The sequence below is a fragment of the Protopterus annectens genome, chromosome 11.part0, assembly GCF_019279795.1.
Source record: "Protopterus annectens isolate FY-2018-M chromosome 11.part0, PAN1.0, whole genome shotgun sequence".
Classification (NCBI taxonomy): Eukaryota; Metazoa; Chordata; order Ceratodontiformes; family Protopteridae; genus Protopterus; species Protopterus annectens.
Window position 1 is genome coordinate 391,357,787 of NC_056745.1, and position 6,096 is coordinate 391,363,882.

Below are 6,096 nucleotides of genomic sequence, written 5' to 3' on the forward strand. Positions count from 1 at the left end.
ATTTTCACCATCTACAACATAAGAAAAAGTGAGTTAGGTGCACATTTTTGTATTCTACTTCTTGCCTCTAAAATGCAAAGAACAGCTGTCAGTATCCAAAACATGACAACATGTTCTTGTCTGAGTTTTTTTTTTCATTAAAATATTTGAAAAGAATCTGCCTATCAAGCTAAAGTGCTACAGAACTGAACAGAAAATCATGATTGGTAAGGAGACATAACTCTAACATCTTTGCTCCAGAAACAGAGACCAAACCAAAAAAACAGACAAATGCACAAAATAAGGGACCATTTTAAAATATTACTATAGTTCATATAAAACATTAAGAGAACAGGTTTTGTATCAACATGCACTTTCTGAAAAATAAGAAGTATGACACTGTAATATCTGGCATTACACACTGCAATCCTCGGAGATTTACCAGAAAATCAAAAATGTCATGTGGGAATAGGCAAAAATGAGACAAACTCAGGGACAGTTAACAGCCAAGTTGGGAACTAGAAGAACATATGAAATATCCAGAAGCAAGTTACCTGTCCATCTTTATATATATTATATATAAAATCATCACTTTCATTGTTGCAACTTCCATATCAACAACTGGGAAAAATACGACATTAAAAACACGCTGGTGTATTTTCTTATTCCATTACTGTACATGTTCTGGCATCATACCTCTCAATTCTTTTCCCTCATATTTTTGGTCTTTTCCTCATAAAATATTCATATAATATGTGTTCTCAGGCAAATCATTAATGACTGAAGTCACTAAATAATGACATTCATTTGAGTTTCAGACTGTACATACTTCAGAAAATGCATGCTAAAACAAATCCTGTTTGTTACTCTAGCAATTTTCTAAGTTTATAAGTATGAAAAATATATCCAGAATGTTAGGCTTTTACTCCCATTATTTTAGGCTTTGTCCATTTTTCTTGTACTAAGATGTTGAGAGGTATGTCTGGCATCACTACTTAATTCCAAAAGCTTCCCTTCAGTTACGGCAGAACTGTAATCTAAAAGGTACAAAACTGCTAATGTCCAGTTTTATTTTGTTAGGTGCACCGAGCATATTACAGCAATCAGAAATTAAACGGGCTCTCAAATGTAACAGAGAACATAAAGAGAAGAACAAATGGAACGTATTGATCTCCACTGTACATATGTAACTGCTGCTTCTCTTCCTACTAGCACTGATTGCTCCACCGTACATAGCTATCACTTCTGTCCCATTCGCATTGCACCGATACCATATTTTCCTGAATGTCACTAATGTCCCACAGAGCAGGTAGACTACTGTCCTGTTCCCACGCTACCATTTGTTGATGATGTCTCCAAGTGTCAGAAAACAAACAACACAGCCACATTTAGATAAGTCATCAACTGTAATGCGGGCACACTTTTTATCAAATTGCAAACAGAATGTATTTGGAATCAAATTCGTGTTAAAGAGAAAACCATAAAATATTACATAAACTTTTATCTGCAAACAGCCTGTGTTGGGGATTACAGTAACGAGAACACCAAAGTGCTACATGTAATGGAATACGACATTCCTGCTGACCACTAATTCCAGGGTACTTTACATTGCATCTATGCAACATGCCTAATGGCATACCTTACACACTGAGACTACGTACCCCTCACTAAAGTATAGTAATCTTTAGCATGGGGCACTGTCTAACACTGCATAATCAACTAAGTCTCCATTTACTGAAGTTATTATCTGTTCACTGACAGCAAGCGTTCCGCCAGAGATCTAGACTTTTTTCCGTAATAACACCCCTAGATTAATCCCACCTCACTCACCAGTCTCAGGCCGTGCAGTCCAGTCAAGGAAGTATCAGTCGCCACATCAGCGCTCCGACCCCGGAACCACAATACGGAAGAACCTTTTTACCGTAGCCAATCACAAGTTTGGCTTTGGGATGTAAACATTGGCTCAGAAAACGAAATCAGCCAATGACGCTTGCGAAACTGAGTCATACCTACCTAACAAGCTCCACCCAGAATTATATTTGATTATGATTTCCGAGCTCCTCCCGTATTTTAAAACACGTCTAATCAGAGAAGGGAAAAGCGCAACAGATCCTGATTATGCGTCCTTTTAATTTCATTTGGTCTGAAAGCTCTGTTCTTCTGTTTGTGTTTATTTTGTTATATAGTTTGTCTCACCTTTTATTGTCTACTTTCTGAAAAAGTGAACAAACCCCACCAGGAGTTCCAGAAACGAGGGCAATGTGGAAGAACGATATCCACTACTCAGATAGTTCCAGTAGTAGTAGAAGCAGCGGGTCTTAAAAAAGAAGTTAAAAGTCGTATTTAGATGCGTTACAGCTACATGTAACTCCGCAGGAACTGCAGGAGTCATTACTGAGCGCATTGCGGGTGCTGCGAACAGCACTTCTGGCAAACATCAAAGAGTGAAACAATACTAATTTCTTGTACTTTGATTTAGGATTAGGAATGGGTCCAACCCCGTCAAGGTATTAGAAACTCAAAAGACTTGGAGAAATTAAAAAGGGAGTATTTTAGTCACGATCCCGTCTCAAGACAATGCAGCTTGAAGAATGCCAACATATAGTGTTAGCAGAATTTGTTGGTAATATTATTTACTGTCTCCATTATAACATTTTTGAGTTTTGTGATAGTTGGTGAATGATATCGCCACTAAATAATGCCAAACCTTATAAATGAAAGGCTTCTTCCACAAAATATACATTAATATACATTCTCTTATTCTGTTGACCTCATATGTAAATAGAGTTAGAATGATGCAGTGGGACTGGGCGTACATTGATAACTAAGCTTTCCATAGTTTAGCATCTATCAACTTTTGCCAAAAATAAATAAAATAGTTATGTAGCAAATTTATTTATATACACTTTCTGTCACTTTGTTTTAGTCCATGGTTTTGACATTGGCTATTTGTTCACAATGGGCCTTCTTGGAGTATCTTTGTGTCCTCTGGAGAGATTATGATGCTGCCAGGTTTGCAATCATTTGCCAACTTGGTCAGCCACAAACTCATAATATTAGTTTTGACCTCCGAGAAGTAAATAACAGAGGAGTAGCCCAAGGACTATACCCTGGGGTACACATCTAGAGACAAGTCTTTTGGAGGAAGTAGTGTTGTCCACCCTAACTTTCTAGAGTTTGTTTGAGCCAGTTTGCTATCCAATGAGTTCCACAGGGATTGATATTTAGTTGTGAGAGTTTATCTACGCTAGCTGTGTGCAGTATGATGTTGAACAACTTTGTGAGGTCTAGATACGCAGTGTGCACTATTTTGTTCTCATCCATTGCTTCACTATCTTCTTATAAGTTGACCAGGCTAAGTAGGCAGGTCCTGCCCGTGATTAGACTAAAATGGATTAGGCAGAGTGTGTAGACGTAGATCCTTATTTATTAATTCCATAATGATCCTTTCTATAGCTTTACAGATAAGATTGGTCAGACTTATGGGTCTATAATAACTTGAGTCTATTGAAGCTTCCCCTCTGAACAAAGAAATGCCTGTTGCTGTCCCAAATTCATCTGGTATGAAACCTCTTTGGAAGCTGATGTTGAATTACTTCTGTCAGGGATCAGGCAAGTTATGTTTCAGGCTAACCAGTAGGCAGCCTGATATGTTATTTGGCTCCATAGATATAGTGTTTTTGGTCTTGGCAACTTGAGAACTTGTTCTTGGGATACTTGATGGGGCTGTTCACGTGAGAATTTGATCTGAGAATATCGGAAGAGAAAGGGGTAAAGCTTGAGATAAATTTGTCTGCTGTGTGATTGTCTGTATTCTCTGGGTCTGAGTATGTAATATCATTTACAATTGTCTCTGCACAGTTTCAGGCATTTGTTTATGAGATTTTTGATTTATTCAAAGAAGGCTTTGTCAGTTAAAACAGAGCTGTGATTAAATGACTTGTGTTCCACTGAACACCAAAAAGAAACTCGTGTAGGCCATAACTTGAAGTTCATGCCAAAGATAAAACATGCCAATGATGTCTTATCAGTAATGTACTGTCCCAATATGAGTAAAGGAGACCATGTTCACTTTTGAGATACTTATTTTATGAGTACTGCATTTGTGTCCAGTAACATTCTCATACTGCAGCTTGGCTCACTCACTTTTATGTCAGTAATATCAATATGCTGAATAACAGCTCAAAATACCTCATAACCCCAAAACACATTATTAATTGCTACAGAGTAAAATGTCATTTCTGAGTGTCTTGACTGAGGCAGCAAGTGCTTCATCTTGTATACAGAGAGTTTATCAAAAAGTCAGCTGATGATTTGGCTTCTACACCCTCTATGAATATCAGATCTCTGGCACTTGCTGTCAGAAAACTCATACATTTCAGTATCAGAGTGCCTTGTGAATTCATAATTCACTATCATGATGCATGCCTCTCAAATTTCCAAAATTTTGCATAATGTCCCTGATTTTGCCTCATATTTTCCCCTTACCCTGGTACTATCTTTGATATCTGGTAAGTCACTGAGGATTACAGTCAGTCAATAATGCCAGACATTTAGAGTTCCATACTTCTTATTGTTCAAAAAATCCATGTCAATGGAAAACTTGTTATAGTAACTTTTTTAAGTGGATAAGAGTAATATTTGAAATTGTCCTTGATTTTGAGCCTTTGCCCCCCCCCCCAATTATTTTTGGTTTTGTCTGGAAATCATAAGCAAAGAAATTGAGAGGTATGTCATGATCTAGTAGACATTTCCATTATTTCTGCATTTGTTTTGAGAAGACCTCTTCAGGATTTTGAATAACCTCATTTATTCTTGACTTTAGCAATCATTTTGTCCTCTGTAAGTGACACTTGCGTCTCGTCAAGATGAAATAAAATTTGATCTGTTTGTTCAGCACTCAGTTGTCAAACCTCAAATCCACTTAGACCTCATATGCTCGTATCTCAGATGTTCAAAGCCACACTTAATTAGACTCATATAATTGTCTTAATTATCTTTTTCATGCTTATACTGAAACATTTTTTAATTGCTATCACTGTCTGTCAGTGATGAGCAAAATACCAGAATGGTTTAATTATGTTCAGTTTGGCAAGTACATGTCTACTAAAGAGTAGCTCTGCAAGTGTCTAACCTGCATTACCATCAGATATTCAGTACTGTAGTAAAAATAATAATACTTCATCTTCCATATCTAACACTGTTTGAAAATGTTTTTCATTCCAACATTGAGTATTTGAATAGAATCTTATTCTAAGCCTTTTGAAGTATGAAACCCTAGTGCACTTTGTATAATGAAATTACTAAAATTCTAATGTGACTTTGGCACTGTTACCCATTACAATATGTTCTTGTAAATTGCAAGTAGCAGTCTTCTCATTCTACTGATTATAGCTTGTGACATTATCTCCAGACATACAAAACCATTTCTAGATCTTTGAAATATGCATCCAGTACAATCATGAAACACTCTAATAATGAATGGACTTGAAAAATCTGTAGTACATGTTTTCTGTCATCCACCTAGAAATTCTCAAGGGTGTAATAATGTTTGTATAAGCATTTTTGGTTCTGTCTGACATCACACACATTCTTTGTACATATGCACAATTTCAGCATCTGGCTTGGCCACCTTAAGAACTACGATTTTCAGAAAATACCAGGATGACTAATATGCAATTCCTTTAATACTATTTCTCAGTTTCCACTGAATAATCATTCTGTATTCTCCATAGGTACAACTATACCTCTCAACCTATTAGCACAAGAATTTAGGACTAAGCCAAAAATAATGAGGGAACAAGGGCCCAAAGTCAGGGACAGATTTAAATATTGGTCTTATAAACTTAGAAAGTTGTTAGGCTAACAAGTTTTACCTTAGAATGCATTTTCTGAGAGATATGAAGACTGAAACACAAACATCTTCCACTATTTAATTACTTTATTCTTCAGGGATTTGCTAGACAGTCACGCATTTTATGAAAAACAGAACTAAAGTAACAGGCAGAAATGTGAACATTTGACATAATTGTGTTCAGCTGAGAGGCATGGTTGCAATATTTCTTCTTGGAGAGTTGAGATTTTGTAAAACACTTAAGCTCTCATCTAATCTTGGAA

General features: G+C 36.5%; 1 protein-coding gene across 2 annotated transcripts in view; it reads right to left on the reverse strand.

The window, feature by feature from the left end:
- Positions 1-1,877, reverse strand: part of GOLGB1 (golgin B1) — a 1,744,011-nt gene extending 1,742,134 nt beyond the window's left edge. For both annotated transcript variants that reach the window (XM_044087881.1, XM_044087880.1), the window contains exon 1: positions 1,810-1,877. The gene's annotated coding sequence lies outside the window, so the exon portion shown is untranslated. The remainder of the gene's footprint in view (positions 1-1,809) is intronic.
- Positions 1,878-6,096: the final 4,219 nt, after the last annotated feature.